This window comes from Rhodnius prolixus, unplaced genomic scaffold (assembly GCF_049639745.1).
Source record: "Rhodnius prolixus isolate KJV_2025 unplaced genomic scaffold, Rpr scaffold_13, whole genome shotgun sequence".
Lineage (NCBI taxonomy): Eukaryota > Metazoa > Arthropoda > Insecta > Hemiptera > Reduviidae > Rhodnius > Rhodnius prolixus.
The window spans coordinates 8,518,756-8,531,073 of record NW_027411583.1 but is presented as its reverse complement, the minus strand read 5'-3'; the positions used below and the strand labels follow the sequence as shown (position 1 = coordinate 8,531,073).

General features: G+C 34.8%; 1 long non-coding RNA gene across 2 annotated transcripts in view; it reads right to left on the bottom strand.

Annotated features, from left to right (window-relative positions):
- The window catches only part of LOC141448083 (uncharacterized), a 234,509-nt gene that overhangs the window by 157,564 nt on the left and 64,627 nt on the right, over positions 1 to 12,318 (bottom strand). Inside the window, exon 2 of one of the 2 annotated variants that reach the window (XR_012454839.1) lies at positions 11,151 to 12,190. This is a non-coding gene — a long non-coding RNA (uncharacterized lncRNA). The remainder of the gene's footprint in view (positions 1 to 11,150; positions 12,191 to 12,318) is intronic. The other variant, XR_012454840.1, reaches the window with a different exon arrangement.

Genomic DNA, 12,318 nt, shown 5'->3' with positions numbered 1-12,318 from the left:
CAAACGATTTCGCTGAGAGGTTAGCTTAAACTAGATACCAACGCGGAGATCCTAAAGTTCGAATGCAGCTCAGCTGACCCTTAAGATTTTTCTCTTCCTAGGAGCTTGTTTACAGCACACTATCCGGTGATGGCAGTGCAGTAAAAATAGCTCCGGCCGTCAATAACATCAGATTTTAACGCGCCTTACTTAGTAGTGTACGAAGGATTGAAAATTTACATTAAGTGCACCAGAAATAGTACAAATCAAGGTCATCCATAATCAAATTAAAAATATTTTACAGCTGATCAAAAAAAAAACAACAACCTCAACTGTAGGAAATATATTCCGTTCAAACTGGGCGCAATTCTCACAATATGTATATCTTATCGATATATATATCGTAACATTAATGTTTATTTAAGCATTAATATGGAACACCACACTCATAATTCCGTGCAATATATCTAGAGCATATATTTATTTAAGTTAGACATATGTAAACATTAGCAAAACATAAATTAAAAAAAAAAATACGACGCAGATATAGAAGTATGGATTCCATGTGGTTGAACTAATCTCTGAGAACGATATATCTGATCTAAATAAACAGGTGTGATCAATTTTATCAACTATATATCAAGGTGTACTTATAGAGCAAGGTGAAATTTTATTCATTAAATAATAATAATAATATTTTCAATAAACACGGAATTTTTGTTACCAGCACCAAGAGATGGGACCGTACATTACATGCACACACACAGACAAAGTCACTTTAAGGGGGGAAATCTTCTCATTTTTCTTTTCAAAGTATCATTAATAAACTATTTTTCCGAAAGCCACTGTGAGATGTTTAGGTGCCATGGGTAGCTGAGCGATTATAGGCTAGACCCGCAAAGCTAAATGTATTGCGGTACTAGTCTAGCCCTTGAATTTTATTTATTGGTTAATATGGGAAATTTATAGTAAAGTATGTTTGGTGGTTATAGGCTAGACCCGCAAAGCTAAAATGTATTGTGGTACTAGTCTAGCCCTTGAATTTTATTTAATGATTAATATGAGAAATTTATAGTAAAGTATGATTGGTGGTTATAGGCTAGACCCGCAAAGCTAAGATGTATTGCGGTACTGGTCTAGGCCTTGGATTTTATTTAATAGTTAATATGAGAAATTTATAGGAAAGTATGTTAGGCGTTTATAGGCTAGACCCACTAAGCTAAGATGTATTGCGGTACTAGTCCAGCCCTTGTATTTTATTTAATGGTTAATATGAGAAATTTATAGCAAAGTATGTTAGGCGGTTATAGGCTAGACCCGCAAAGCTAAGATGTATTGCTGTACTAGTCTAACCCCTTGGATTTTATTTAATAGTTAATATGAGGAATTTATAGTAAAGTATGTTAGGCGGTTATAGGCTAGACCCGCTAAGCTAAGGTGTATTGCTGTACTAGACTAGCCCTTGGATTTTATTTAATAGTTAATATGAGAAATTTATAGTAAAGTATGTGAGGCGGTTATAGGCTAGACCCGCAAAGCTAAGATGTATTGCGGTACTAGTCTAGCCCTTGGATTTTATTTAATGTTTAATACGAGATATTTATAGTAAAGTATGTGTTTGCTGGTCGCCTCCTTCCACGACACCTAATTTGGTAGTTGGACGTAAAGCAAGCCTGCAAAAATAGGCATTACTTTACTAGCAAAATTAGTGAAGATAGAATTCCCTTCAAATATCCTGCAGAGAAATGTTCCGTTTTACAAATTTTAAAATGAGATAAAAAAAAACCATTACTTTTACATTACAATAAACAATAAGGTTTCCTAGATTTTTTAACATAAACTTCCAAAGTGTAGTTACAAATGACGTAAGTTAACTTGGTGTAATGCAACTACATTTTCTAGGAAGCCCTACCCAAAGGAAAAAATTGGTTTTTATTAGAAAATGTTTCTAATAAAAGTAATAGGCCTACAATGTAAGCTAAGTTTAGGGAAAATTGTTTATTTATTTAATTTTTTCGTAAATGGCGCGATAAAAAAAAGGAAATATCATTTTAAACTAAGATAACATCCTGTGAGAGTAGGAAAAGATAAAACAGGAAAAACTATCTGAATAACACACACACACAAATATATTAATAAACCGAATGACAAATTTCACCAAAAGATTATTTTAAAATTCTAATTTAGTAGGTCAAACAGCTGGTCTGATGAAGAGACACCTACACCTCCATAGAAACTTCAGAGTTTTTTTTTTAGTATTTATTCTATTTTAGTAGGTCGTCTTCTAATACTGTGGTTATTGTCACGAGTTTGTGTACTCATTTTGGTGAGATGCTTTTCTACTAAATTGCTGGCCACCTAATAAATGATAATTAAATCTGTTTTAAAGTACCAATTTAAGTGAGATTGAGAATTTCAAAGTGTCAAATTGAAATTAAATGGACATAGAATAATGACTGCTAAATTCTCTCCGTTCTATAAAAAGAAATGTGGAACGTAATGAGTAAGTAAGTAAAGTAAAGTGTCGTGGATGGAGGTGACTACCAAACATACTTTACTGTAAATTTCTCATATTAACCAATAAAATAAAATTCAAGGGGTTAGACTAGTACCGCAATACATCTTAGCTTTGCGGGTCTAGCCTATAACCGCCTAACATACTTTACTGTAAATTTCTCAAATTAACCATTAAATAAAATCCAAGGGCTAGACTAGTAGCGCAATACATCTTAGCTTTGCAGGTAAGTAACCGCTCCGGCTATCGTGGCGCCTGAACATAATGAGTATTTGGTTGCATTTAATTTGTTTTGAAATTAATTCTAATTTAAATTATGGCTTAAGAAAATGATGAAATTATGTATTTTAAATTTATGTTAGTGATGTATGAGGATTGGGGCTAAAAGAAAGTAAAGGAAGTGGCCAGAATTCCTTGGTTTCTACTAATAAAGAAAAAAGTAAATGCATTCCCCTAAGGATATATAAAGGCTAGCCCTTCCCAGAGCAGATCAGTGTAATCCAGACATGAAATAAAGAAGTAGTTCGAGATTATCCTGGATAGTTGAAATCTCCAAGAAATTTAAATGTAAATTACGGAAATAATTATACTGGCCAGAATATTAATGTACAGATTCCGCAACTCAGCCATAACCCTGAACACCTCTGAAGGGTGTATCTGTGCCATTCTCTTCTCTCAACCTTTCACCTCTACATTATCGCCAGCTTAAAGGACGACATCTCAAGATCAAATGGCCCAACAGAGTCAATTATAGACAATTACTTGGAGGAGGTCAAATATTATCTATCTACAAGCTAAATCCTTTCTAAAATATAGCAAAATCTGTGCCCACTCTTTTCCCGGATTCTGTAAAAACCTGGATCTTTAAAATATCCGGTTGTAGACAACATCTGTATTAGAACGGAACTATCTGAGTGTTAAAATAACAGGAAATGGTCCGGAAAACTCTACAATTGTCTCTCTCTTTATGTGACTCATTTAAGATCTAGTTTTCCTTAAACATGTGGTAGACTCGAACAGAAATTGTTTTCTAACAAATAAAAAAAAAGTAGCAACACGCGGGATTCGAACTGGGGATCTACCACCTTCAAATACATGCTTTATAAACTTTCAACACCGGCCTCCCTTATCTAAATATTGCAGATGCTACCATTTTTTGTTTTTGTGTACCCTTACTTCCAGGTAGAACACAATTTATAAAATTTTTTACTTGTGAAATTTTCTCTTACGTTGGTAAGTCAGAAAATAAAGGGGAAAACCAAAAAATAGTGAAAAGAAAAAAGCTAATAGATATATGAAGGGGATTTTCAAGCATAAAAATGCACACCAGTGCTTAAGCTTTAGCAGGCCAACTAGTGTAAGTGTACAGAAAGTGCTGATGATGCTAGAAAACTAAACAGCTGTTAAGTTTAATTAATATTTTAACAAATTGAATTGTAAATTTTATTTGCTTAAAAGGTTATAAAATTCAGGGTTATCTAAAAATGCTTTAAAATCTACTTTAAATATCTGGGTACCATCCTTGAAGTGGATGGCGGCTCTAGGAGAGAAGTGTCAAGAAGGATCACTGAGGGTCGCAGAGCCATACGGTTGCTCTACTGTGGAGCAGTAACATACTACCGTCAATTAAATGGTTGATGTATAATTCCATAGACGAAAGCATTATACTGTACGGTAGTGAAACATGGACTCTAGGAAGTCAAGAGAGAGGGAAATTGTTGGAAACCGAGATGGATTTTTTTGGAGAAGGTCCGCTCGAAAATCCCGTTTATAAAGAGTGAGAAATTCGGAGATAAGAAAGACTATGGAAGTAGAGAAGGACATCTTCCAATTACGAAGAAAAGGTTGGTGTGGCTCGGACATGTTTCAAGGATGGAAGAGCGAAGGATTCCTAGACGGACCATGGAATGGGACCCAGAGAGAAGCTGCGGAAGTCACGGCTTAAGATGGCTAAGGAGGATATGGCGTTTCAATTGAAGATGCAAAAAAAACAGAGAGATTTGGAGTAAAATAAAAAATTAAATTAGTTTGGGCGAGGGAATCCTCATTGTGGGGAAAACCCTTGGGGAAAAAAATGGATAATTTCTAATTAACTTATTTTCTAACTGAACACAAATAAAGCGGAAAAGAGCCATTTTTTTTGGATAATTTTTAACCAACCAATAGCATTTGACGTCCTGACAAATACAAACCGGTGAAAAAGCAGTTTTGAAAATTGAAAATAAATTAAAGTAATTTCTTTAAAATGATCATTTAGAATTTATATCGTTCTTGAACTTTTAGTTGAACTATAATTTCCAAGTTTTAACCTCCTTGTATAAAAAAAAAGGAAGTAAATGCTTTGTGTATATGTGTGAGTGTGTAAGAGATGAGATGATAGTGAGAAGAACCTTGCTATTTATATTAAACTCCATAAATTCTAACTTCCGGGTTTCGTAACATTGATAACTAACTACACAGCGGCTTCTTTCTATATCATATCTTGATGTAACAATTACGAGGGTCGTTTGAAAAGACCGTGCAAAAATAAAAACTACTTAATTTTTTGGGGTAAACCTTTTTTATTTTTCAACATAGTCTCCTTTTAGGCTTATACACTTCGTCCAACGCTGCTCTAGTTTGTTGATCCCTTCCGAATAATAGGATTTGTCCAAGTCTGAAAAATAGCCATTCGTTTCTGCAATCACCTCCTCGTTTGAATAAAATCTTTTACCCGCCAGCCATTTCTTCATATTGGGGAACAAATAGTAGTCCGAGGGAGCCAAGTTTGGAGAATAGGGGGGATGTGAAACGAGTTGGAACCCTATTTCCATTAATTTTGCGACCACAACTGCTGAGGTGTGAGCTGGTGCGTTGTCGTGATGGAAAAGGACTTTTTTGTGGGCCAATCGTGGGCGTTTTTCTTGCAGCTCGGTTTTCAAACGGTCCAATAACGATGAATAATATGCACCTGTAATAGTTTTACCCTTTTCCAGATAGTCGATGAGGATTATTCCTTGCGAATCCCAAAAGACAGTCGCCATAATCTTTCCGGCCGAAGGAACGGTCTTCGCCTTTTTTGGCGCAGATTCCCCCTTGGTAACCCATTGTTTAGATTGTTCTTTGGTCTCAGGAGTGTAGTGATGTATCCATGTTTCATCCACAGTGACGAAACGACGCTTAAAGTCCTGCGGATTCTTCTGGAACAGCTGCAAACCGTCCTTGCAACACTTCACACGATTTCGTTTTTGGTCAAGCGTGAGCAATCGCGGCACCCATCTTGCGGATAGCTTTGTCATGTCCAAATGTTGATGCAAAATATTATGTAGCCGTTCATTCGAGATGCCCACAGCATTAGCAATCTTACGCACCTTCACTCTTCTGTCATCCATCACCATATCATGGATTTTATCAATGATTTCTGGAGCAGTAACCTCAACAGGGCGTCCAGGACGTTCAGCGTCACTTGTGCCCATAAGGCCACTCCGAAAATTTTGAAACCACTTATAAACTGTTCTAATCGAAGGTGCAGAGTCACCATAATGTTTATCAAGCTTCTCTTTAGTCTCCTGAGGCGTTTTGCCTTTCATAAAGTAGTGTTTAATCAACACACGAAATTCTTTTTCGTCCATTTTTTGAAAATCACTCGACTTCCTCGATTCAAACGAATGCCAAACACAAAGAAATAGACCGATCTGGCTGAAACTTCGTGTATGTTCTTCCAAGAGATGCTACTAACTAAACATAACCTCGATACGCGCCAGTGGTGCTATCTCTCTGACTTTGCACGGACTTTTCAAACGACCCTCGTATTTATTTATTTATTTATTGACACTTTTTGATTAACAGTTAGTGGCTAATTTTGTCCTTGTATTAACATAGATGAAATCTTTTAAAGGTAAAATTCTAAATTCACTTTATATAAACTGATGTGTACACTCACGCAACTGTTTCCTACTAAAATTTTTGAAATGTTGACTATAATTAGATCATCACACATTAAAATGCGCTAAATGAATTTTCCCGAATGAAAATGAATTTTCTTAATTATAAATAAATAAATGCATATTTTGCGTGTATTTTTATTATTATTATTGACTCTCAAGGTGGAACTGGTTTACCCTACGTTACTATAGCCTGATAGCTTAATGTCGTACATTATACTGATCTAATAACTGTCTAATCGCTGCTTCTTTCAGTCCAGAATATTCCGCCACTAGTGTTCGTTAAGATTTGATCACTTCTGGCCATGGACAGCCAAATATTTCAACCTCCTGAATAGCTAGGCAATCAAACAGAATGTGAGATGTCGTTTTCTTCTCTTCCTAGGAGAGCCCTGCCTAGTGGCTACGAGTTAATTAACTCCACCTTGAGAAATATATTATACGTATGGTTCATTAATAATGTCAATAATTCATGTCTATTATACGCCACGATAGCCGAGCGGTTATAGGCTAGACCCGCAAAGCTGTATTACGGTACTAGTCTAGCCCTTGGATTTTATTTATTGGTTAATATAAGAAATTTATGGTAAAGTATGTTCGCTAGTCGCCTCCGTCCACGACACCTAATTTGATAGTTGGATGTAAAGTCTGCCTGATTAATTAGGCTTCAATTTACAATACATTTCTTCGTTTACTTTTCATTAATGTTTATTTCATAGCCTTAAAGAGTCAAAATTATTTGGCAAAACCCACATTCCGATACGACCTCATTAAGAACCTTGCAGTGATTTTATTCCTAAATGTTGTATCTTAAATGATGTGAATAGTTTAAAAAACATCAATCAATCAATCAATAATAATTAGAACATAAGAGAAATAGGGAATAATCAGTCTAACTCTCTCGCATACCCAGTAAACTATCCTCTCTGCTTGGAAAGTAAGCTGCCTAGATACAGACCATATGGGAGATGCTCATGTTCAACGCAAACAACAGTAGGTGGGGGAGAGATTTAGTTAGTTTAGTAGAGGAGGAGAAGGAGAAGGAGGGTTTAGCAGGAGAGGGAAGCCCACTAACGGGATGAGAGTGAAAGTGAAGTTATCAGGTTTGGAGGTCACCAGGTCAGGGTCATGGAACATTTCTCCACTTTTATGTATCTATATATATACATATAACTAGCTTGATTTGTGTGGGATGGAGTACCTAGAGAGAGAGTAACGCCATACTGAAGAGAAAGGCGCTTTTCGAAATTTTATTTACACATATTTATTTTTAAATTTGAAATAGAAATATAGTTTAATCAATCTCACGACTTGCACTTGTTACAATACTCTTAAATCTATTGTATCTTAAATCTATTTTATTGTTACTAACATTGACTAGTTAGTAAATAGTACATTCGCTTCATGACACATCCTTCTATTCACCCTAGTACAGATCTTAAACTGTCATTACGTCATAATAAAATACATACTATTCTATGGTTTTTGATTTACGCCTAAAATATATAACAATTTATAGAGAAAAATCGTAGAAGCCATGAGAAATATTTTATATGCAAGGTTCATTAATAATGTCAATAATTCTTGGCTATTAGACGCCACGATAGCCGAGCGGTTAAAGGCTAGTACCGCAAAGCTAAGATGTATTGCGGTACTAGTCTAGTCCTTGTATTTTATTTAATGGTTAATATGAGAAATTTATATTAAAGTATGTTTGGTAGTCGCCTTCGTCCACGACACCTAATTTGGTAGTTGGACGTAAAGCCGGCCTGCGAAATTAGGCATTACTTTTTTTTTCATTATAATTACTGTATAACTAATTAAGATTACATGTTTGTAATAAGACTACATCTTTTATGTGAAATAATTTTTTTTGTTAGTTTTTTCTTTAAGGGTATTTCTTTAAAAGTAGTTCTAAGGGAAGTGCGGTGACAGCTCTTTTCTCTAAAGTGCTATTTCTCTGAATTTTACATCATTACCATCTGTGTAACCGAGAAATTTAAATATGTTACCAATGACAACAAAATTTCGAAATTGAAGAAGATGTCTTTTAGCCGGAAATGTAAATCTCTTGAACGAAATCTCTTTACTTCCGATAACACTCTACTTAGTTCGCAACCAGTAGATCACAAAACGTCTTATACCCAAGAGAAAACAAATTAAAAAAAAAAAGACAAAAAGAAAACTTTAAATTGAAAAAAATAAAAAATCCATTTTAGATTAATGATATCCAACTTATCCCAGATATGGTAGGGAAAAAAATGGCATTAAATATAACTCTAGAAGATCAGCAGGAACGGTGTTATGGTTAGCTGTAGAGAATGTGTGTCAAGGTGCATGAGGGAACCCCGAGGAGATCTAGGACACCAGACTGCGAACTAAAGTGGAACTCAAAAGGAATCTTTCTTCTTCAGACTAGCCTGCATTCTAACTCATAAATAGCTCTAATAACAGCGTACTTATTGATTGCATTTATACGTCTATTTTGCTAATTATCTATGCAAATTAGTTTACCACGGATATTGTACAGTACATTGTTACTAATTTCTCATCTGCTTTCCATTATCTTCAATTCCCTCTCACTAAGAGGAAGTATTGCAATTTTTTATTCCAAAATCTCACCGGAAGTATCCAGTTTAATGTCCTCTGTGTGTCAAAACAGTGTTTTTTCTTTCCTCTAACTAGTCTACGGGTAGTTCTGTGGAGGGGATGATGTTAGATATACCTATAAACGTGTCGTTACAGTGTGATATATGGTTTTTAGGAACAGTATATATGCATAGAATGTAAATTTTCGGCTGAGAAGTGAATGTCGACAGTAGAACATTCAAATAGGCTGAAGAATTAACGATAGAGTGCGCAGCAGTAGTAGGACAAGTGTGGATATTTAGAGAGTGTCCTTTAGCTGGAGAGGCAGGGTCCTACGGATGGGTATGGAGATCTGGTACGAAGGCCATCATAGAATATTGTTTACTCCAACTGGTGGAGATGGAGGGAGCGACAGTCAGATGAGGGGATGCCCTTGAGGAATAAATATCCGACAGTTACATAAGGGGGGCCCTTTTAAAAACCTTGACTCACACACACATTCTCTCTCTCTGCCACACGGCCTATTATGCCCTAATTTCAGCCTAGATTAGACATATTCTATTGTTTTCTAAAAACATAAGTTTGGTCCTCGATTCGTGCATAAATGTAAGTAAATGTAAAGTAATGCCTACTTTTTCAGGCGGGCTTTACATCCAACTACCAAATTAGAGTGTCATAGACGGAGACGACTAGAAAACATACTTTAAATTCCTCATATTAACCATTAAATAAGATCCAAGGGCTAGACTAGTACCGCAATACACCTTAGCTTTGCGGGTCTAGCCTATAACCGCCTAACATACTTTACTATAAATTTCTCATATTAATCATTAATCCAAGGCCTAGACTAGTACCGCAAATACATCTTAGCTTTGTGGGTCTAGCCTATAACCGCTCGGCTACCGTGGCGCCCTTACTATAAATTTCTTTTAATAACCATTAAATAAAATCCAAGGCCTAAAGACCGGGAATCGAACCCCCACTATACATATCAAAAAAGCAGTAAATATTGGATGTAAAGTTTCAAACTAGGTACTAAGTAAATAGTTTTATAAAGATATGTATTTATTTTTGAGTATCCAAGAAAAAAAAATAAAGTATTGCATTTATTGTCGACTTAATTTTGTCATAAACATTGTTTGAATGTAAAGAAGAGGGCATAATGTAAGTCTGATGGAAGAGTTTATTGTTGAAGAGTCAAAGAGAAATGGTTGATAAAGAGCGGTAGGGGAGGGAACACACAATAAAGAGCACTATTAAACCGGTGAACCAGAAAACTCTTGTGTCGGCTAGTCTTCAGACAGATCACCGACTTATCGTGTCAAGGGCGTACTGTAATTTAGTCTATCTAAACCAATAAAATATTTAGAGACTGTGAGACAAGTTATTAAAATTTATTGTTTCTAAGCGATTAAATTTAAGTATCTATTATAGTATATAGGAAAAATGTCGGTCTAAGCAAATTGGACAAATTCGAATGGTATTGATGATAAAGATGAAAACTGATGAAGAGGGGATAATGGCGTGTAAAAAGTTTCGTAAATGTTCATTACACAAAAATTTAACCTTCAATATCTCATCAAATATCATTACTAAAACATTGCAATTTGTATCAGTTATAGAGCTAAGTTTTCTCTACATTTTGCTAAAGAAATCATTATAATCTGATAATTAGGAAAAGATATATAATGGTTTGAAATTTGAAAGGGTTTAAGTGATTGATGAGAAATGATAAAAAAGAGGAGGAGACGCAATATGAGGTAAGCATGGTAAACTAAAGTTAAGCCCACTCTAATACAACAGCTGACTGTCTGAGAGAGGATCAGGAGTTGTTTAGGTAACGCGGTAAAGGACAGTGCGAGAAAAGGAGACTGTAGAACACGCGTTATTTACGGGTGAATTAAGGCAACACGGAAAACCGTTAGCCGAGATTAAAGAAAATTGTTGGAGCTATTTTCAAGAAAAATCGCATCCATAAAGTCGCGCTTACGGTGGACGAATTGCACTCCCAAAAACCTTAGCATCGGAAGGATTTTTTGAAGCAAACCTTGCGCAGCAAAGTTTGAAGCTTTCTGAAGCTTTTCTCTTAAACTCACATTTCAATAGGAAATCTTTACAAAATAGATATATCTAATTCTCCTTACCTAGGAGGCGATTTTCTTACAGGATGTGATAAATCGTTTTTTGTCGCCATCAACCACACTACCACACTATTTCTAGATTAAACACAGTAAAATGAACTCACACAAAATCCTTTGACGTAAATTTTGAAATCCCGAGCTTACTTTTTTTTTCACGCACAAGTTTAAAAAAAAAATATTATATCAAAAAATCACTCCTGTAAAAAAAAAAAAAAATACTAGTCCCAAAAAGTTTTCATTCCAGGAATATCTGGAAGGAAAAAACTTTAAATAATAATAAAATTCTATCTGCTTCATAAATAAACAGAATAAGTAATTATTACGAAAATATTTACCTGCTGCAAAGTCAAATCCAGGAGAGAGCTCTTGGAGACTAAAAGATGCTTTAAACGCAGAACACTAACCGAAAAGAGTGTAATTTACATGTAGTCGCGAATAAAAAATAAGTTCGACAAAAAAGTAACATGTATTTTTATGTATTAAACAAAATATAATGAAATACAGACTCACCGGCTCACCTCTACTTGGACTGGAAGTTCCGAAGAAGGATATTATTAATGGCCCATATAAATGTATTAATTAATAATTTTAATTCCATTTATTTTAATTAATAAAATTAATAATTATATTAATTAAACATGGAACTATAATTATTATTAATTTTTTTAGAGATAAAATATTTTAGAGAAAACTACAGCACTAATTTTGGTGCTGACATCATCAATATGGTGCCCCAATAATTCCTCAAGCCTACCTTTATAGCTAGCTGTAGGTTGGGATATGTAACCTCTCTTGGCAGTTACATATCCGGTGATGATATCCGCTTGCAGATGGATCCAAACACTTGACACTTGCACAGTTTAAATATACTATATCAACAAAAATACTTCGCATTAATTAATCTCTTTTTTGTGACGAAATTTTGACTAAACCGGAATAATTTTTTTTTGAACGCACTAACTCAGAGAAAAAGAACAATTAGTTGAAAGTGGAAAAGCACTTCCCGTGTGGATAAAAACACTCCCGAATTTTACACTATTCACCTGAAACAAATAAAAAATAAAATTGTAAGTATATATTAAAAGTGTATGCATATAAAAAATATTCTTAAATGGAAATATTGGTTCTAGAGAGGGGTTTGAGGTGGTGCATAGATATTTCTAATCTAAAA